General features: G+C 46.7%; 1 protein-coding gene across 2 annotated transcripts in view; it reads left to right on the top strand.

The window, feature by feature from the left end:
- ITPRID1 (ITPR interacting domain containing 1) overlaps positions 1-23,035 on the top strand; it is a 218,880-nt gene that overhangs the window by 4,130 nt on the left and 191,715 nt on the right. The window contains exon 1 of one of the 2 annotated variants that reach the window (XM_066584465.1): positions 18,211-18,322. The exons of the other annotated variant lie outside the window; for it this stretch is intronic. The gene's annotated coding sequence lies outside the window, so the exon portion shown is untranslated. Of the gene's footprint in view, positions 1-18,210; positions 18,323-23,035 lie in introns of those variants that run through there. 2 annotated transcript variants of the gene reach the window in all.

The following is a 23,035-nucleotide window of genomic DNA, read 5'->3' as shown; positions in this document are numbered from 1 at the left end:
GTATGAAACCCCGTCTAACCAAGAATCAGCTGAGTCAGATAAAGAATGCGCATCCGCTAACTCTGACCAAGAGGAGGACCAGGATAGGGGCCCAATTTCTCGTTCTTTCATCAAGAAAATTCTGTCCCAGTCTCTTTCCTCAGTTATGCAGGAACTTGCCGATATTAAAACGGATGTGAAACACATAGGCCGCAGGGTGGAGGAATTAGAGAAATCCCAACAAGAGATATACCAACATAGTGAAGCATTACAAAACAATTTCCTGGCTCAACAAGATCACCTAAATCAAGCCCTCCTTCTGATTGAGGATCAGGAAAATAGGAGTAGGAGGAAAAATATCAGAATTAGAGGTCTCCCAGAATCCACAGCAGCGGAAGCCCTTAAGCCAGCGGCCATACAAATATTTAAAACTCTGCTAGGAGATGAGAAAGCAGGAACTATCACCATTGAACGTATACACAGAGCTCTTCGCCCTAGACCTGCCCCCTCGGCCCCCCACAGGATGTTATATGCGGGCTACTCAGTTACGTAGATACGGCAGCTATCCTTCAGAAAACACGCGAAGTCCAGGAAATTCGATTTGAAAACAACAAACTACTGCTCTTCCAAGATATAGCACCAAGCACACTAGCTAAAAGGCGCATATTAAAGCCTCTCACAGATGCCATGAGGGCAAAAAGACCAGTTAAATGGCTGTTCCCCTTCGGCCTGGCTACATTTAAAGAGGGACAACAAATCACCATTAGAACCCCGGAAGACCTGAAGGGGGCATGGAAAACGATGGACATTCCTCCAATGGACATCCCCTCTTGGCTGCCAGTCCAGACTCATCAACCAATGCCCCAACTCACAAAACTTGAGGACTGGAAGATTAGCTCCAAGTTTAAACCATCTAGAAACAATAAACACCTGAACAACTAACATAATGTCTTTATATATAATGGACAGGACATCCCATCAAGATGGCTCTTTTCCATGCACAATACTTTTTCCCCCTCCCCCCTCTTCTCTTTTCTCTCCCAATATCTACGAGGAAAGAGTTGGCCTACATTCATGGAAAGGATCTTACAGAAGAGGGAACAATTGTGAACAGTATCGCTGGATGTATCAGAGACTTGTGAGTTAAAGCCTGCCTCTTACAGCAACACTACAGGCTCGGGAAAAAGCAGGACATTAAGCAAGACAAACATCTATTTGCCCTCCCGCTGGTTTGTGGCCCCCAGTTTAACTCGCATACCCCCCCAGCCCTTTGTAGAGAGGCGGGATGGATGGGGCCCTCAGCCAGTGGGACAAAATGTTTCATAGAGACCGTGCCAGCCCCAAAAGGGGGCATATGAGGACATATGCTTTGGTCTGTGTTTGATAAAGTTTGGAAATGTTTAAAAATTGTTACATACTTTTACAACTTACCTTCTACAAAGCCCATAATAGATACAAACTTTCTATTATAAAAGTCTCGGTGGTCTACTCAAAACTCATGGAGTGCATCCGACCACCCCCCAAACACACAGGTGGAGAGTGTCGCCATGGGCAAACCTTTGGCTTTCCCAGATTACCTCGGGTGCCAGGGGGTTTGTCTAATATTTACTGGCACACTCCCCATCTGGGTTTCCTTAAGATGTTAATCTCGGCACAAAATGTGGCGAGAATTGTAAATAGTTACCTTTTGGTCAACGAGATGAGCAGTCAAATATTAGAAGCATCACAAGTGGGACTCAGATCCTTGAGAAACTTATAACATATATGTCATGGCTAATATTAGATATACATCCTTCAATGTAAGGGGGATGAATACTCCCCAAAAAAGATGTCAAATATTTTGCCTTTTAAAAAAACTAAAATCTGAACTGGTGTTCCTACAAGAGACTCACATAAGGCACAACCACATACCCAAGCTCCCCTCCTATATATACAATCAATGGTTCCATAGTATATATTCTTCTGCTTCAAGAGGAGTGTCTATTGCTATAGGGAAAAATATTCCATTTGTCCCAACACTTCAAGAAATAGACCCTGATGGCAGATACATTTTCATCAAGGGCACGATCGCTAACAGTAAAGTGTCTCTCGCCAATCTATATGCCCCCAACAGAAATCAGGTCCCGTGGCTCATCCGCATTTTAACAAGATTCGCAGAATTTGCGGAGGGACTGGTAGTGGTGGGGGGAGATTTTAATCTAGTATTGGACCCTTTCAAAGACACTACATCAACTTTGCCTTCGATTCCATATAAGCAGACCCGTAGATTTAAGAGCGCTCTATCTGAGCTGAATTTACACGATACATGGAGAGTAGAGATGAGCGAACGTACTCGTCCGAGCTTGATACTCGTTCGAGTATTAGCGTGTTCGAGATGCTCGTTACTCGTAACGAGTACCACGCGATGTTCGGGTTACTTTCACTTTCCTCTCTGAGACGTTAGCGTGCTTTTCTGGCCAATTGAAAGACAGGGAAGGCATTACAACTTCCCCCTGCGACGTTCAAGCCCTATACCACCCCCCTGCAGTGAGTGGCTGGGGAGATCAGGTGTCACCCGAGTATAAAAATCGTCCCCTCCCGCGGCTCGCCTCAGATGCGTTGTGACAGAGATCAGGGACAGTGGTATCGTGTTGGAGCTGCTGTAGGGAGAGTGTTAGGAGTTAGTGTAGGCTTCAAGAACCCCAACGGTCCTTCTTAGGGCCACATCTAACCGTGTGCAGTAGTGTGGAGGCTGCTTTTAGCAGTGTTGCACATTTTTTTTTTTGGTATATCGGCCGTGCAGAGCATTGCGCCCTGCAGTAATACTCCAGGGAGAGAATTGTGTAGGCAGGGCCAGAAGACATATATTATAGATTGAATATACGCAGTGGTCCTTTGGAAAAAAATCTTGAAAAAAAATCTATTTCGGCTGCCTGTCACTCTGCTCAGTGTTCTGGGTCTGTGTCTGCTGGGTGTAGTAGTTCTACAGATAAATACGCAGCCAGCTAAGTGTTACAGCAGGCTTGCGGCAAATTATTTCCTGGCGTTCCGTAAGCGAACTCAGCCTCCAACCACAGGCCAATAAGCGGCACATTTAATTACAGTGTTGTGTTTCTGCATTCCTGGTAATACAGCATGCTGAGGGGTAGGGGTAGGCCTAGAGGACGTGGGCGCGGCCGAGGACGCAGAGGCCCTAGTCCGGGTGTGGGCACAGGCCGAGCTCCTGATCCAGGTGTATCACAGCCGACTGCTGCGGGATTAGGAGAGAGGCACGTTTCTGGCGTCCCCACATTCATAGCACATTTAATGGGTCCACGCGGTAGACCTTTATTAGAAAATGAGCAGTGTGAGCAGGTCCTGTTGTGGATGGCAGAAAGTGCTTCCAGCAACCTATCGTCCACCCAGAGTTCTGCGCCGTCCACTGCTGCAACTCAGAATCCTCTGGCTGCTGCTCCTTCTTCCTCCCAGCCTCCTCACTCCATGAAAATGAGACATTCTGAGGAGCGGGCAGACTCCCAGGAACTGTTCTCGGGCCCCTGCTCAGATTGGGCAGCAGTGGTTCCTCTCCCACCAGAGGAGTTTATCATGACTGATGCCCAACCATTGCAAAGTTCCCGGGGTCCGGGCGATGAGGCTGGGGACTTCCGGCAACTGTCTCAAGACCTTTCAGTGGGTGAGGAGGCCGATGACGATGAGACACAGTTGTCTATCAGTGAGGTAGTAGTAAGGGCATTAAGTCCGAGGGAGGAGCGCACCGAGGATTCTGAGGAAGAACAGCAGGACAATGAGGTGACTGACCCCACCTGGTTTGCTACGCCTACTGAGGACAGGTCTTCAGAGGGGGAAGAAAGGGCAGCAGCAGGGCAGGTTGCAAGAGGCAGTGCGGTGGCCAGGGGTAGAGGCAGGGCCAGACCGAATACTCCACCAACTGTTTCCCAAAGCGCCCCCTCGCGCCATGCCACCCTGCAGAGGCCGAGGTGCTCAAAGGTCTGACAGTTTTTCACTGAGAGTGCAGACGACCGACGAACAGTGGTGTGCAACATTTGTCGCGCCAAGATCAGCCGGGGAGCCACCACCACCAGCCTCACCACCACCAGCATGCGCAGACATATGATGGCCAAGCACCCCACAAGGTGGGACGAAGGCCGTTCACTGCCTCCGGTTTGCACCGCTGCCTCTCCCCCTGTGCCCCAACCTGCCACTGAGATCCAACCCCGCTCTGAGGACACAGGCACTACCGTCTCCTGGCCTGCACCCACACCCTCACCTCCGCTGTCCTCGGCCCCATCCAGCAATGTCTCTCAGCGCAGCGTCCAGCCGTCGCTAGCGCAAGTGTTGGAGCGCAAGCGCAAGTACGCCGCCACGCACCCGCACGCTCAAGCGTTAAACGTGCACGTAGCCAAATTTATCAGCCTGGAGATGCTGCCGTATAGGGTTGTGGAAACAGAGTCCTTCAAAAGTATGATGGCGGCGGCGGCCCCGCGCTACTCAGTTCCCAGTCGCCACTACTTTTCCCGATGTGCCGTCCCAGCCCTGCACGACCACGTCTCCCGCAACATTGTACGCGCCCTCACCAACGCGGTTACTGCCAAGGTCCACTTAACAACGGACACATGGACAAGCACAGGCGGGCATGGCCACTATATCTCCCTGACGGCACATTGGGTGAATTTAGTGGAGGCTGGGACAGAGTCAGAGCCTGGGACCGCTCACGTCCTACCCACCCCCAGAATTGTGGGCCACAGCTCGGTGGTGGTATCTGCGGCGGTGTATGCTTCCTCCACTAAAGCACCTTCCTCCTCCTCCTCCTCCAACGCAACCTCTGTCTCGCAATCAAGATGTGTCAGCAGCAGCACGTCGCCAGCATTCGGTGTCGCGCGTCGTGGAAGCACAGCGGTGGGCAAGCGTCAGCAGGCCGTGCTGAAACTACTCAGCTTAGGAGATAAGAGGCACACGGCCTACGAACTGCTGCAGGGTCTGACAGAGCAGACCGACCGCTGGCTTGCGCCGCTGAGCCTCCAACCGGGCATGGTCGTGTGTGACAACGGCCGTAACCTGGTGGCGGCTCTGCAGCTCGGCAGCCTCACGCACGTGCCATGCCTGGCCCACGTCTTTAATTTGGTGGTTCAGCGCTTTCTGAAAAGCTACCCACGCTTGTCAGACCTGCTCGGAAAGGTGCGCCGGCTCTGCGCACATTTCCGCAAGTCCCACACGGACGCTGCCACCCTGCGTACCCTGCAACATCGGTTTAATCTGCCAGTGCACCGACTGCTGTGCGACGTGCCCACACGGTGGAACTCTACGCTCCACATGTTGGCCAGGCTCTATGAGCAGCGTAAAGCTATAGTGGAATACCACCTCCAACATGGGCGGCGCAGTGGGAGTCATCCTCCTCAATTATTTTCAGAAGAGTGGGCCTGGTTGGCAGACATCTGCCAGGTCCTTCGAAACTTTGAGGAGTCTACCCAGGTGGTGAGCGGCGATGCTGCAATCATTAGCGTCACCATTCCTCTGCTATGCCTCTTGAGAAGTTCCCTGAAAAGCATAAAGGCAGATGTTTTGCGCTCGGAAACAGAGCCGGGGGAAGACAGTATGTCGCTGGATAGTCAGAGCACCCTGCTGTCTATATCTCAGCGCGGTGAGGAGGAGGAGGAGGAGGAGGAAGATGAGGAGGAGGGGGAAGACACAGCTTGGCTCACTGGTGAGGGTACACATGCTGCTGGCCTGTCATCCTTTCAGCGTGTATGGCCTGAGGAGGAGGAGGAGGAGGAGGATCCTGAAAGTGATCTTCCTAGTGAGGACAGCCATGTGTTGCGTACAGGTACCCTGGCACACATGGCTGACTTCATGTTAGGATGCCTTTCTCGTGACCCTCGCGTTACACGCATTCTGGCCACTATGGATTACTGGGTGTACACACTGCTCGACCCACGGTATAAGGAGAACCTTTCCACTCTCATACCCGAAGAGGAAAGGGGTTCGAGAGTGTTGCTATACCACAGGACCCTGGCGGACAAACTGATGGTAAAATTCCCATCCGACAGCGCTAGTGGCAGAAGGCGCAGTTCCGATGGCCAGGTAGCAGGGGAGGCGCGGAGATCAGGCAGCATGTACAGCACAGGCAGGGCAACACTCTTTAAGGCCCTTGACTGCTTTATGGCTCCCCAGCAAGACTGTGTCACCGCTCCCCAGTCACGGCTGAGTCGGCGGGAGCACTGTAAAAGGATGGTGAGGGAGTACGTAGCCGATCGCACGACCGTCCTCCGTGACGCCTCTGCCCCCTACAACTACTGGGTGTCGAAGCTGGACACGTGGCCTGAACTCGCGCTGTATGCCCTGGAGGTGCTTGCTTGTCCTGCGGCTAGCGTCTTGTCAGAGAGGGTGTTTAGTGCAGCTGGGGGAATCATCACAGATAAGCGTACCCGCCTGTCAACCGACAGTGCCGACAGGCTAACACTCATCAAGATGAACAAAGCCTGGATTTCCCCAGACTTCTCTTCTCCACCAGCGGACAGCAGCGATACCTAAGCAATACGGAGGCTGCACCCGCAGATGGAAGCATCGTTCTGTATCCCCATCAAAAACGGGGACCTTTTCGCTTCAACAATCTGTGTATAATATTCCTCCTGCTGCTCCTGCTCCTCCTCCTGAAACCTCACATAATCACGCTGAACGGGCAATTTTTCTTAGGCCCACAAGGCTCAGTCATATAATTTTTCTAAACAATTTTTATACGTTTCAATGCTCATTAAAGCGTTGAAACTTTCACCTCCACCAATTTTTATTTTAACTGGGCTGCCTCCTGGCCTAGTTACCAATTAAGCCACATTAACCAAAGCAATTAATGGGTTTCACCTGCCCTCTTGGTTGGCCATGGCCAATTTTTCTGATGTACATTAGTACTGTTGATACAGCAATTTTTGTGGGCCCTCGCCTACAGTGTAATCAAATTAATTTTTAGCCCACCTGCATTACAGCTGACGTTACATCCGCTGTGTTGGGCAATGCAATGGGATATTTTTATGTTCCGCCGGTGGGTTCCAGGGAGCCACCCATGCTGTGGGTCCACAGGGAGTTGTAAATGCATCTGTGTCCTTTTCTAAAGAACCCCAGTCTGACTGGGGCATGCAGTGTGGGCCGAAGCCCACCTGCATTTCATCTGACGTTAGCTCTGCTGTCCAGGGCACTGCAATGGGATACATTTATGTACAGCCGGTGGGTTCCAGGGAGCCACCCATGCTGTGGGTGCACACGGAATTCCCATTGCGGAGTTGTACCTGCCTGTGACTATTTATAAAAAAACGCGGTCTGACTGGGGCATGCAGACACCTTGACAGAATGAATAGTGTGTGGCACATAGGTTCCCCATTTCCAGCTGTATCTAATGTCTAAAGACACTAATTGTACATGTTTACTTGTTTAGAACAACTCCGAAATGTTTGAAATGTAGTCAACACCAATGGCTTTCTATGTAAGATTCGCATTCTCTAATTTGATATGCGAATAAAAAGAGATTGTTCAAAAAAGAAACTGAAAGGGAGGAGACACAAATTAGATATTAGAAAAAAGTTTCTGACAGTGAAGGTGATCAATGAGTGGAGCAGGTTACCACAGGAGGTGGGGAGTTCTCCTTCAATGAAAGTGTTCAAACAAAGACTGGACAATTATCTGTCTGGGATGATTTGGTGAATACTGCATTGAGCAGGGGGTTGGACCTGATGACCCTGGAGGTCCCTTCTAACTCTACCATTCTATGATTCTATGATTTGCGCTTCATATTTGCGCAATGGGTGTTGTGAATTTGCACACACAAGTTTGTGTTTTACTGTATTTTTTGCATGCAAAATATTGTGCATTTAATCACGCAAAAAAAACATGCAACCATGCTTCCATTCATTGAAATGCAAAATTAAGTTAATTAATTCAATATGTGTTATTTTCGTAAGTGCACAGGAAATAGAGCATGCATTAATAAAATGTGTACTCAAATTCCCCCTATGTGAACAAATCATTGAAATGAAAATGCTGCACAAATATGTTCGTGCGATACCTTAGGGCCGCCTCACACAAGTGTATGCACAGAAATACTTGCATAAATGCAGCGCATTCGCACTGTGAACAATTCGCTTTTGCATGGATTTTTACACATAGTACTGTCGTTTTTGTGCTTAAAAGGCCTGTTCACACAGGCACGGTAACCCCCCACCCCCACCCCCATATCCCCTCCCGCTGAAATTTTAAAGACTATCTAGCCCAATGAGTGTATTTGTGCACATCTCATAAGCTTGTATGGGGACCTTTGGTATGTAAATGCGCACAAAAGTAGAGCATGCTATGGTTTATTTCTCTTTCGTATCGATACGCAGTGTCCACACGCTGGAGTGCATGGGAGAAGGAAAGTTCATTGACTTACACTGACTCCATTCCCTTTGTATCACGCGTCCGTGCAATCATTCGTAATAAGTAGTGAAAACACGGTCGTTGTCATGAGCCCTTACCCAGGTGCCCCAGGCGGACAGTCAGTTCATGGCACAGCATTGCATCAATACAGTATAATTACACATATAATTACAACTACATTGTATGCACAAAGCAACAACATACAGCATTTTAAAGTGTGATGCTATTTTTACTTGGGACGACTGTCAAAGAGAACCTGTCACACAGCGAAACTTCTTGGAATCGCAATATTCTATGCAGTGAGATGTAACGGCTTCGAGGGTGCAGCTAGAGAAAAAGGTGCCTGAAAAGTGTCTGACATCTCCTTGTCCATGACATGTATTCATATACATGTATGTGTAGGTTTGTTGAGACCTTGGTGCTGGGTGGGTGAATCATGGGCTACAACACTGGAAATCCTCGTGTTTATTAGGATTCAGAAATGTATTTGCTCAGTTCTACTTTCTAAAAGAATATTATTACAAATTATGTTTTAGATTTCCCTCAGTGGCCGGTTGAGGGGTAAAGGGGTTCTTCCTCTGCTCATGTCCGGGAGTTTGTTTCTACTTTTAAACTACAGTTTTTTTTATCATCAAATTTGGATACAAATCAGTGATTAAATGAGGCTAAAACTGTTTTTTCAGAAGGAGTTTATGAACAATCACAACATGTTTCAATAAACAATTCCTTTAAGCAACTCACAAATATTTACAGAGACTATGTAAGATCTTGATTGGAGGTGTAAGGCCTACAGAACTATGTGGAGTATAAGCTTGTCCCCCATGGCCTCCGTATCCCCATAGTATCAGCCGTCGGAATACAATCTCCAGGATTAATGCAGAGCTGGCAAAAGGAAGCAACGAGCAGCTCTCTTAGATCTACATCAATCCTACGTGAAGATGAAAAGAGAGTTCTGGAATGTATGTAGATCGACAAAAAGAGACTATAGAGCAGACTTGGAAATTTGCTAGTGAACCTGAATGTGATAGGAAAGAAAAGGCTCTACAATTGAATATAGAAAAGTTGTAACAAGGAAAAGGATTACAGAGCCTATGACCCTAGGTCAGATATAAGGTCAGATACAGAGATCAGATCCTCAGACTGTGAGCTCTCAGAGAATGAATCTAGTAGGAGAGCCTTCTCTCAACGTTTTAGGAGACGAGATAAAGGCAATAATTGATCAAGGGATACTAGGGGAAGAGGGGCTGTTGTGGAGAATGATGTTTTAGTGGTCTCAGATTCTCCAGTACCTATTAAGGGAAAGGAACAAGCAGTAGATATGTACCCGCCCTTGAACCCACTCACTCCAGTACTGTTTGACTGTTGTGGACCCAGCCTGTCATAAGGTTGGGACATCGACACAAAAATATCGATAGTCGATAGTATCAACTATAGCTGAACAAACTATCGATTATTGTAAAATACCGGTGGAAAACTATCAATATTTCGATATATCGACTTTTTTAAAAGCTGTATAAAAATAAAACAGGTCTAGGGTTAATGAAGCAACACAAACAACAAAACAATTATAGTTTTCTTTTTAAACTTTAAACTGTTGAATTTATTATTATCTTATAACTATTAACAACATCATGAAAATATATTAAAGTTACAAATGAAAATAAAAAATTACAGATAAAACATAATTAAAATTAGGTCTATGAAAAGAAGTTTTTTATCATTGGCCCCAATAATCGTTATCTAAAGAGCAAAGAAATATTAATTTGCTGGCCTGCTCTCCCTTCAAAATGCTCCTTCGAGCAGACATGACCAGGAGTGCAGAAAGATGATTGGAGGTAAACACACTGAAACAAGGTCCTGCCAGCTACAAGGAAGCCAGAAGATGGCCGCTGGAGCTGACGGGATGTGAGCATGGTCTCTGTGTGTGTTTGTGGGGCTGCGTGCCCTGCATTTTTTTAAGTTGCAGCTGAGGGACCAACAGTCTCCATGGCAACTTGTAAATAATGCAGGGCCGGGTAACGCGAATGCAGTGCCCCGAACGCAATTATAATTGCATTAGATGGGTCTCCTATCTTTTCTATGGGACCTGCGTTCGCGTTAGATGCTGAACACACGTTATGTCGCGTCTCCTTTTCTGGACGTGACCTTCGTGTGTTCAGCCCAGCCCTCCATCTGCATGTGGAAATGCTTTCATTTAGAAAGCATTGCCCACAGCCATCATGTTAGATGCAAGTGTTCAGAGCCTGTGTCTAACGCGATGAACAAACGCATGTGGAGAAGGGGTCTAAGACCACACTTCTTCTGAGAGTCGTTTTGCCTGGAGTATACCTTATTGGTGACAAAGAGTCACCTAACACTTTCCAAAAGTTTCTAGAACTTGTTTATAAGTTCATTAGTGCCGCAAAACTACATCCTGTCCGAACACAAAGGGAAGGGCAGAATGTAAAGAAAGAAAATCTGGTCACTAGACCACAAGACACGCTTCGATATTATATCGCCTTAAACTATCGATGTTACCGATGTATCGGAAATAACAATATCGATGAAAAGTATCGCCAAAGCATTAGCGATATATCGATATTTCGATATATCGGTTTTCGATGTCCCAACATTAGCCTGTCGTAATAGACTCATTACATCCCTCTATGGTAATAGTGCAAATGGGGTGAATGAGGAGTTGCAGATCATTGACCTGTCCGGCAGGTAACTCAAGCAGAGAGATCAGGATCTCCTGAAGAAATGTCTATGTATATGTATATGAAAAGAACCAATGCAGAGAACTTGGGATCTAAGAAAGGGATCTCCCCGATCTAAGCACTCTTGAGGAGTTTTGAGAAGATGCTGAGTTTTGGGAATGATAACTAACATTGAAACTAGGAGTACCACATTTCTTCCAGAACGGGGGATTCCCTTAACATTGATATTTTTGAGAAAATGCCTCTGGAAGAAGTGAGCAAACTGCCAACTGTGAAAAAAAATTCAGGGCAACAATCTAACACATGACGAAAGACAATCTCTGTTAGAACTGGAAGGAGATTGTAATATTATGATCAAACCATCTTATAAGGGGGGTAATGTGGTCATCATGGATCACCCCTCTTAAGTTTAGATGTGTGTTAGGATTCTGAAGGTTATAGATTGCTGGCAAGTGAGCCCTCGATGTATATGCTGGGCAGCTGTGTGATCTGCTGTCCTGAGATAAGGACATGAGTCTTATCAGTCAAAATGAGTTTTTGTTCATGATTCCTAATAAACCACAAATAGCTACTTTCTATTGCTTACCTAAGATACATAAGGGTATTTCACCCCTGAAGGGGCACCCATAGTGTCAGGAATCAACAGTATAACTCAGAATGTCAGCATTTATGTGGATTGTGTATTACGTTCATTTGTGGAAACATATGTACTTAGATGTATAGATAGGTCTGTAGTGATGGAAGACACTAAATCGGTGAGTATTGACATTGAGGCCCACTTCAGCTCTATCCCACGTGCTGGAGGGTTACTTAGACAGTGGAATGTTTGGTACCAATATCATAATGAACTGATACTCCAGTTAGTGTCCTGTATTCTTGAGCAAATTTTTTTTTCTCTTCAATGGAAAGCTGTACCACCAGCTCAGAGGTACCACGATGGAAAGCCCTTCTGCCCCCATGTATGCAAATCTACACCTGGGCTGGTGGGAAGAGAGCACTGTGTTTCAAGATGCCAATGAGCCAGGGACATCAAAAGTTTCTCTTTGGTTACGGTATATTGATGACATTCAGATTTTATGGACCGGAACCACTGAGCATTTCTCTGAATTCGTAAAATAATTAAATATCAACTCTCTGGGATTTAGTTTCACCTCCAATATTAACAATTCTATCCTTACATTTTTAGAACTAACTATTATGAAAACCAGTGACGGTGGTCTAGCAACTACTGTCTTTCGCAAACCCATGGCAACTAATTACCTTTGAAATTGGAAGAGTTATCATCTTGTTGCCTTGAAGAAAGGGATCATCAAGGGACAATTTCTCAGGATATGTAGAAATTGTTCCAAGGATGAGGATTTTGAGATTAGGGCATCTGAGATGAGAGGCAGGTTCTTGATTGAAACCATCCCAGAGATGTTATCGATACTCCATGCTAGACCAAAAGATGACAGACTTAATGGCACATTTGGTGGGAGGGCAATGGAAGTCTGAAACATTTTTGGCCATTTTTGGAACATCCTGAGAAATGACCCTCATCTAACTGTAGTGCTAACCCCAGTACCATCCATTACCTACAGGAGAGGGTACAATCTTAGAGACCAGTTGGTACATAGTCGTCTGCGGCTGATTGATAACTGAGACACTTTGTTTTATGATAATCCACCGAGGGGTACATTTATGTGTACTGAGTATAGGGCCTGTAGGTTTGTGAGAAAGAATGTTGAGTTTGTTAGTTCAGTAACAGACAAAAATTTAGCAATAGAGAATTTATTAACTGCCAGTTTCAGAATTTAGTCTATCTTGTCACATGCCCATGTCCAATGAATTATGTGTGGAAAACCACACAGCAATTCTGTAGACAAATCTTGGCACAAGCTGGTAATAGTCTGCGGAATGAGACTACACCATTGGCAGTTCATCTTAGGGATCATCATGGGATCAATCCAAATGCGCTGAGCTTTCAGGGCATTAAACTGGTTAGACCGAATGGACGCTGTGGAGACATTAACAGGTTGCTGCTTCAAAAGGAGACAAGATGGATTTTCAGACTTGATAGTTGCCTTCCTCAAGTGATCAAGAAAATGCTATCACTTGCGCCTTTCATCTAGGTTTTTCTGGTTCTTTCTCAGGCCTATCAGGGTTATCTGTTATCTGATATTTGGGTATTGGCCTTGTATGTCAATGACTAAATACCTAGGTCGGTTTATCTTATTATCTTACAGTGACAGGCGGTATATTTTGGCATGTTCATTTTCTATCCGGCCACAAAGCGGATGAATGGATGCTATCATCTGCGCCTTTTTACTAGGTTACTCTGTTTTTTTGCTGGACTTCTCAGACATGTCTGTCCTTCCTAATATTATGCAATAGATGGCGGTATATTTTGGTAAGTTTAGTATGTTTATTTTCTGGCTGACCATACATCTTAAATCATCTTGTCATTGTCACTATCCCCACTTAGTCTCTGGTAATGTCTAGCATTTTAACCCCTTCATGACATGGCCTATTTTGGGCTTAAGGACGCAACAATTTTTGGCGAATTTTCTTCTCCGTTTATCAAAAGTCATAACTTTTTTATTTTTCCATTGACGCGGCCGTATGAGGGCTTGTTTTTTGCGTGGCGAACTGTAGTTTTTATCGGTGCCACTCTGGGGTACATAGACTATATTGTAAAACTTTTTTTTTTTTTTTTAATGATGGCAGGGAGAGAAAACGCATCAATTCTGCCATAGATTTTTTTATTTTTTTTTTTACAGCGGTACTCATGCAGCATAAATGAGACATTCCATTTTTTCTGCGGACCGGTACGGTTACAACGATACCAAAATTCTTACATTTTTTTTAGGTTTTCCCACTTTTCTGCAATAAAAACCCTTTTTCTGGGTAATCTTTTTTTTTTTCTAAATTGCTGCATTCAAAGTCCTGTAACTTTTTTATTTTTTGATGTACGGCACTCTATGAGGGCTTATGTTTTGTGAGACGAGCTGTAGATTTTATTGGTACCATTTTGGGCTTTTTTGATCACTTTTATTGCGTTTTTAGTGAGGCAAAATGCTAAAAATTAGCATTTTGCCTCAGTTTTTTAGCGTTTTTTTTTGCGTTTTTTTCCGTGCACAGTCAAAAGCATGTGCAACTTATTGTACGCATCGTTACGGACGCGACAATACCAAATATATGGGGTTTTATTTTTTTTTACCTTTTTTTATGCTAATCTGAAAAAAAGCATTAAAAAATTGTTTTTTTAACTCTTTTTTTACATTTTTTTAAATTCTTTTTTTAATCTTTGTTTTTTTTACACTATTTGAGTCCCTCTGAGGGACTTTAACCACTGCCCTGATGATCGCTGGTATAAGGCATGGCAGAGCTACTGCTCTGCCATGCCTTATCGCTTGTACAGCGATTATAGGCATAGGCAATACAGGACGCCAGTGTCTGGCATCCTGTTGCCATGGTGACAGGTCGGGCTCTCGCGATGACATCGCGAGTTCCGGCCGGAGACACAGAGGGAGCGCGATCCCTCTGTGAACTCTTTCCCTGCCGCGATCTACTTAGATCGCGGCAGGGGAGGGGTTAACAGCGGGGGGCGCATCTCCGATGCCCCCCCCCCCCCCGCTGTTGCAGCGGGACGCCGGCTGTGACTGACAGCCGGCTCCCGCTGCGAGAGAGCGCGGGATCTTATGTGATCCCGCGCTATCTCCAGGACGTAAGTTTACGTCCTGTTGCGGGAAGTACCAGGCTGCCAGGACGTAAACTTACGCCCTGCAGCGGGAAGGGGTTAATATTGTCTGACTCATCTTCTTGCCCTTGTTGTATTCTCTACGGCTGGTTAACTCTGCTACTTTCTGAAATTGACCATGAGATCTGCATGAATATGAGTATGTACTGTTTACCTGCTTTACCGTGACATTACATCCCGCCCCTGTGGCTAGATGACGCAGCGGCTCTGTTGCTCTTTGCAAATAGCTTGCAATAGCGCACGGATTAGCCCGGCTTTCACTGGAAGTAGTGTGTGAGCGGGGCATGCATTCAGTTGCAATAGTTTTATTCCTAATTGGAGGGAAGCACCAAACCTCTTACGGTGGGTGGAGCTCTGAGCATTTATTACCGATCTCTGGAGGATGATCTGGCATTTCCTAACCTGCCGCCAGGTACTAGGCAGGCTCCTGATGAAATAGTTAGAATAGAGAACTATGGGAACTCGTTGAGCATGAGGTTCAACATTAGGTAATGCAAGTTTTTCAGATATCTGAGCATCGGTCTTATACAGAGGGAGGTTGCTGCTTTTCAGGAGGGTATATCAGCCTCTTAATATGAGTGGAATGGTAATTTCTATAGCTAAGGCTGATTGACTATGAGAGCGGTTTCTCCGTGATCATCTGGATAAACCTAACTCTCCTGGTCAATCTGCTGTTTACCTGTTACTGTTTTCCTCACATCTGTTGTCTGCGGGCCATCTATGAAACACTGTGGGGTTCAGTCGGGGCCTTTCCTGACCTCTGTAGTTATGTTTGGCCCATATCAATCTCATTTAGGTTTAGAATATTCTCTATATTAATAATCACGCATTGAGAAACTTTTTGGTAGTGCAATATTCTATGGAGGGAGATTTAAGGAGTGTGAAGGTGCATCTAGAGAAAAAGGTGGTGCCAAGTGTCTGACATCTCCTTGTCCATAGCATGTATTCATATATGTGTAGGTTTATCTGCCTCTCCCGTCAGTGCCTGGTTGGTGAATCGCGGGCTACAACATGGGAAATCCTCCTGTTTATTGATATTCAGAGATTTATTTGCTCAGTTCTATTTTTGAAAAGCATATTACTACAAGTTATGCTTTAGGATTCTTGCTGTGATTGGCAAACCTGTAATATCGATCCATCCCCCAGGGAGCCATGCCTCATTTAAACATTAAGATGGAAACTTGTTGCCTTAAATGCAGTAGTCCAACGATTTCCCTAAATAGGGCTTTATTAACGTGATCTTATTACCCTCTTACACTGTAGTACACTCATATATCTCCATATCACAAGTTCTATAAACCAAGGTACTAATCACGTTAGTTTTACATTTCTTGACATTTTTTTCAAAAGTACACAATACCCCACATTGTCCTGTCTAAAATAATCTACCATAAGTTTCAAACACTGGGCCCCAACAGACCCCTTGTCCTGAAGTGTCATTTATAACGCCGGTTTCATATTATGCATGTGCGACCCCAGACTTATTGCATTTAATATTCATTCCGTTTTATGTAAGACAGGGAACAACTACGGTACATGTAGGCTGACCTATGCTATCAGTAAATTATTATAACCCCTTCCGGACAGAATCTTTTAAATGTATGCCACGCAGTTGGTAAGGCTGTTAGGACCAGACTTGGAAGCTGAGTCCACTCTATCCTCCAGGGTCATCGGGTCCAACCCCCTGCTCAGTGCAGGATTCACTAAATCATCCCAGATGTCTGTCCAGCCTTTGTTTGAACACTTCCATTGAAGGAGAACTCACCACCTCCTGTGGTAACCTGTTCCACTCATTGACCACCCTCACCGTCAGAAAGTCTTTTCTAATATCTAATTTGTGTCTCTAATGGGGGAGCGGTGCTCCTGCTCCCCCATCAACCCCAACCTCCTCTAGGATGCGATCGTGTGGTGCCAATGAGCTAGAAAAGTAGTAAAATGTAGTAAAAGGAAGTTTCAGACAAACATATGCACAAATATGTTCAACGGTACAGAACGTATTTTCGCATGAAGGAAGTTAGGAGATGGCAAGAAGCAGGCTAGTACACCCGTGCCAGCAGATAGATATTTTTTTCTTGTGCTCGAATTACCAGGTCACCCGCTTACGTGTTAGACCCTTTTTGTGGAATAGAATGGCGATTAAATGCCAAATTAGGGCCGTTGTATGCAGGGTAAATTCCTCCACCTCCCTTTTTTTGAGCTGCCATAGACTTCTATGGCAGCTTTCTGCGTAACACGGACAAAGATAGAGCAGGTCCTAGCTTTTGTCGGACAAAGATTTTTCACAGAAAAAACACGTTTGACTGAAGGAATCTATTGAAATCGAAGGCATTGATCATTGTGGACTGTATGTTCTCCATTGATCTCTATGGTCAAAATCTGCTAAATTTCCATGCGGTTTCCACAATATGAAGACATGAAGGATTGGTAAACTGTAGTGTTTTTCAAATTTCTTGCATATCCTGCAGCAAAAACAATCTACGAAGGGCTTCTTCAGATGACCCCCATGAAACAAAACCATTCTTGTCCTATCTTTCTCACACGTAGTTTTTCATTGTATAGAAAGATGAGGCAGGACCTCTCTACCCGCATGTTTTTTCAAACTTGCACGCAATAGTGCAAAGTTTGAATAGTAAAAAAAGACACTAGTTTATGCGCTGATCCGCTCTGTAGCGGCAAGTGTATTAGTGCATGTACCCATCTGTTTAAGCCCTAAGTGTGAAGGCGATTTGTAAAGTCCCATTCACTTGTCTTGTACTATAAATGCTGCCACTTCCTGCAACATTTACTGCCGGTGTGAAAGGAGCCTAAAAGTCCCAGAACCTCCTAGCACAAACCTAAGAAAGTAGTGTGAGCAGTTGAATTGTTATATATTTTTGTCAAGTTAATTGTGAACATTTCTATATGAATCCAGCATGAGTTCCAACAACACAGACATCTCAGTGACTCCATGAGTGTCCACTATCCAGTATGTGACAATGTAACTCTCCTGCTCAGCGGATCATGTACAGATGAACATCTTCAGCGAAGAAGGAATAGATTGTTTATACAAGACGTCTCCTGAATACGAAGTTTCCGCCGTCACTTGTTTGGTTTCATTGTTTTGCAATGCAAATAGCAGAGTGTTAATCCAAAAGTACCATAGCCATGGGAACGCCAAAAAAGATGTTTCACTACTTCCTTGGGCAAGTGCAATCCTTTTGCCTTTTCTTTATGGCCCTGCCAATTTGTGAAAAAGCAATTCATGGCCAGTGAGAGTGAATGAAGTATCTGACCCCAGTAATCTGGTTTTCCTCCCTATTTTGCCTTTGTTTATGCTGTGTGCTATTTCTTTCTTTGTACGCTCCTTGTCTTATGACACTCCGGCTCTGGGAGAGAATCTCATGCAGTTAGGAAAGTATGAGAGTCTTGTATGTTACACGGAGAGATAAGAGTAGCACCCCGTAAGTCGGACCCACCGGCCTTGTAAAGAGAAAGACCTCTCCCAATGGGATTCCCCAGGAGTTACTTCCCTGCCGCTGCTCGCTAGCAGGTAAGCGTGTGCGATGTTTATGACGCCGCTTGTCCTTTATTGCTTCTATAAAATGCTTGTGTAAAGATATTTAATTCTCACGCAACCGAACTGCAGATAACATTGTTCTTCCTGACAGATCATTTGTAATCTGATTTCAGGAAGTTGTGAATGTAGTGAATGCTACACTGAATATGTCATTTGTTTCCAGAGAGAAGTTCAACCTGTCCCCCCCCCCCCCCCCTCAATGGGCTGCTATTACACATTGCACACCCAGCTTTCCTAGAGGCCTGAACTGCAAATCTGCCCTGTTATGCATTTTCCTTTGTTGGAAAACTAGGTAACAACTACGACATTCCGCCTATAACATTGTAACAACTATGTGACATATATTATACCGTAACAATAGGATTTCTTTCGCACTTTTATAGTATTTTGGCGCACATCTAGTAACACGTGGCCGCTGTACGGCACTGTTATGTAGTAGTGTTCAGGAGTTTTAGGCTGCTTTCACACGAGCTACAAAATCACACGATTTTCCGGCAATGCGACAGAGCTACAGAATGCATGTTTGTGGAACCCATGCTTTCCAATGGGTTCCTTCACAGTAAGGCCTTAGTCAGACGGGCATTTTGTCGCGCGATTTGTGCATGCGTCCGGCGATTTATTTATTTTTTTTTAACTATTTTTTATTGACAGTTAGGAAGATCATACATGTACAAGTTTTGGAAAACGTCAAAAGTCATGTACTCAAAGTATACATTTACAGTGGTGTTGTCACCTATAGATGTTAACATGGTTTTTCTGTACAGTAGCTAAAATGTGTATATTTTCAGTCATACTTATATCTTCCATTTTTCCTTTTACTCCCCCCCCCCCCCCCCCAAAGTCCCCCCTCCCCTAATTCCCCAATATTTTAATACAGTGGTTTGAAAACAAAAACCTTAATATTAGAGATGAGCGAGCACCAAAATGCTCGGGTGCTCGTTATTCGGGACGAACTTTTCGCGATGCTCGAGGGTTCGTTTCGAGTAACGAACCCCATTGAAGTCAATGGGCGACCCGAGCATTTTTGTATTTCGCCGATGCTCGCTAAGGTTTCCTTGTGTGAAAATCTGGGCAATTCAAGAAAGTGATGGGAACGACACAGCAACGGATAGGGCAGGCGAGGGGCTACATGTTGGGCTGCATCTCAAGTTCACAGGTCTCACTATTAAGCCACAATAGCGGCAAGAGTGGGCCCCCCCCCCCCCTCCCAAAAACTTTTACTTCTGAAAAGCCCTCATTAGCATGGCATACCTTTGCTAAGCACCACACTACCTCCAACAAAGCACAATCACTGCCTGCATGACACTCCACTGACACTTCTCCTGGGTTACATGCTGCCCAACCGCCCCCCCTCCCCCCCACAGCGCACACCAAAGTGTCCCTGCGCAGCCTTCAGCTGCCCTCATGCCACACCACCCTCATGTCTATTTATAAGTGCGTCTGCCATGAGGAGGAACCGCAGGCACACACTGCAGAGGTTGGCACGGCAAGGCAGCGACCCTCTTTAAAAGTGGCGGGGCGATAGCCCACAATGCTGTACAGAAGCAATGAGAAATAGAATCCTGTGCCACCGCCATCAGGAGCTGCACACGTGGGCATAGCAATGGGGAACCTATGTGTCACACACTATTCATTCTGTCAAGGTGTCTCTGCATGCCCCAGTCAGACCGGGCTTTTTAATTCATAGACACAGGCAGGTACAACTCCCTATTGTGAAGACCCTGTCGACCGACAGCATGGGTGGCTTCCTGGAACCCACCGGCGGTACATAAAAATATCCCATTGCATTGCCCAACACAGCTGAGGTAGTAATGTCGTGCTTAATGCAGGTGGGCTTCGGCCCACACTGCATGCCCCAGTCAGACTGGGGTTCTTTACAAGTGGAAACAGATGCATTTATAATTCCCTGTGGACCCACAGCATGGGTGGGTGCCAGGAAGCCACCGGCGGTACATAGAAATATCCCATTGCATTGCCCAACACAGCTGAGGTAGTAATGTCGTGCTTAATGCAGGTGGGCTAAAAATTTATTTGATTACACTGTAGGCAAGGGCCCACAAAAATTGCTGTATCAACAGTACTAATGTACCTGAAAAAAATTGGCCATGGCCAACCAAGAGGGCAGGTGAAACCCATTAATCGCTTTGGTTAATGTAATGTGGCTTAAGTGGTAACTAGGCCTGGAGGCAGCCCAGTTTAACGAAAAATTGGTTCAAGTTAAAGTTCCAACGCTTTTCAGAGCATTGAAACATCTAAAAATTGTTTAGAAAAATTATGAGTGAGCCTTGTGGCCCTAAGAAAAATTGCCCGTTCAGCGTGATTACGTGAGGTTTCAGGAGGAGGAGCAGGAGGAGGAGGAGGAATATTATACACAGATTGATGAAGCAGAAATGTCCCCGTTTTGGATGGTGAGAGAGAACGTAGCTTCCATCCGCGGGTGCAGCCTACGTATTGCTTACGTATCGCTGCTGTCCGCTGGTGGAGAAGAGAAGTCTGGCGAAATCCAGGCTTTGTTCATCTTGATGAGTGTAAGCCTGTCGGCACTGTCGGTTGACAGGCGGGTACGCTTATCTGTGATGATTCCCCCAGCCGCACTAAACACCCTCTCTGACAAGACGCTAGCCGCAGGACAAGCAAGCACCTCCAGGGCATACAGCGCTAGTTCAGGCCACGTGTCCAGCTTCGACACCCAGTAGTTGTAGGGGGCAGAGGCGTCACCAAGGATGGTCGTGCGATCGGCTACGTACTCCCTCACCATCCTTTTACAGTGCTCCCGCCGACTCAGCCTTGACTGGGGAGCGGTGACACAGTCTTGCTGGGGAGCCATAAAGCTGGCCAGGCCCTTAAAGACTGTTGCACTGTCTGGGCTGTACATGCTGCTCGATCTACGCACCTCCCCTGCTACATGGCCCTCGGAACTGTGCCTTCTGCCACTAGCGCTGTCGGATGGGAATTTTACCATCAGCTTGTCCGCCAGGGTCCTGTAGTATAGCAACACTCTCGAACCCCTTTCCTCTTCGGGAATGAGACTGGGAAGGTTCTCCTTATAGCGTGGGTCGAGCAGTGTGTACACCCAGTAATCCGTAGTGGCCAGAATGCGTGTAACGCGAGGGTCACGAGAAAGGCATCCTAACATGAAGTCAGCCATGTGTGCCAGGGTACCTGTACACAACACATGGCTGTCCACACTAGGAAGATCACTTTCAGGATCCTCCTCCTCCTCCTCCTCCTCCTCAGGCCATACACGCTGAAATGATGACAGGCAACCAGCATGGGTACCGTCAGCAGTGGGCCAAGCTGTCTCTTCCCCCTCCTCCTCATCCTCCTCATCCTCCTCCTCCTCCTGAACGCGCTGAGATATAGACAGGAGGGTGCTCTGACTATCCAGCGACATACTGTCTTCCCCCGGCTCTGTTTCCGAGCGCAAAGCGGCTGCCTTTATGGTTTGCAGGGAACTTCTCAAGATGCATAGCAGAGGAATGGTGACGCTAATGATTGCAGCATCGCCGCTCACCACCTGGGTAGACTGATGAAAGTTTCGAAGGACCTGGCAGATGTCTGCCAACCAGGCCCACTCTTCTGAAAAGAATTGAGGAGGCTGACTCCCACTGCGCCGCCCATGTTGGAGTTGGTATTCCACTATAGCTCTACGATGCTCATAGAGCCTAGCCAACATGTGGAGCGTAGAGTTCCACCGTGTTGGCACGTCGCACAGCAGTCGGTGCACTGGCAGATTAAAGCGATGTTGCAGGGTGGCAGCGTCCGTGTGGGACTTGCAGAAATGTGCGCAGAGCCGGCGCACCTTTACGAGCAGGTCTGACAAGCGTGGGTAGCTTTTCAGAAAGCGCTGAACCACCAAATTAAAGACGTGGGCCAGGCATGGCACGTGCGTGAGGCTGCTGAGCTGCAGAGCCGCCACCAGGTTACGGCCGTTGTCACACACGACCATGCCCGGTTGGAGGCTCAGCGGCGCAAGCCAACGGTCGGTCTGCTCTGTCAGACCCTGCAGCAGTTCGTGGGCCGTGTGCCTCTTATTTCCTAAGCTGAGTAGTTTCAGCACGGCCTGCTGACGCTTGCCCACCGCTGTGCTGCCACGCCGCGCGACACCGACTGCTGGCGATGTGCTGCTGCTAACACATCTTGATTGCGAGACGGAGGTTGCGTAGGAGGAGGGTGGTTTAGTGGACAAGGCATACACCGCCGCAGATACCACCACCGAGCTGGGCCCCGCAATTCTGGGGATGGGTAGGACGTGAGCGGTCCCGGGCTCTGACTCTGTCCCAGTAGTGGCCCTGCCCGCCTGTGCTTGTCCACGTGTCCGTTGTTAAGTGGACCTTGCCACTAACCGCATTGGTGAGGGCGCGTACAATGTTGCGGGAGACATGGTCGTGCAGGGCTGGGACGGCACATCGGGAAAAGTAGTGGCGACTGGGAACTGAGTAGCGCGGGGCCGCCGCCGCCATCATAGCTTTGAAGGACTCCGTTTCCACAACCCTATACGGCAGCATCTCAAGGCTGATAAATTTGGCTATGTGGACGGTTAACGATTGAGCGTGCGGGTGCGTGGCGGCGTACTTGTGCTTGCGCTCCAACAGTTGCGCTAGCGACGGCTGGACTGTGCGGTGCAAGACATTGGTGGATGGGGCCGAGGACAGCGGAGGTGAGGGTGTGGGTGCAGGCCATGAG

This window comes from Eleutherodactylus coqui, chromosome 12, assembly GCF_035609145.1.
Source record: "Eleutherodactylus coqui strain aEleCoq1 chromosome 12, aEleCoq1.hap1, whole genome shotgun sequence".
NCBI lineage: Eukaryota > Metazoa > Chordata > Amphibia > Anura > Eleutherodactylidae > Eleutherodactylus > Eleutherodactylus coqui.
Note: the sequence above shows the minus strand (reverse complement) of the source record. Positions and strands in the feature narration are given on the sequence as shown.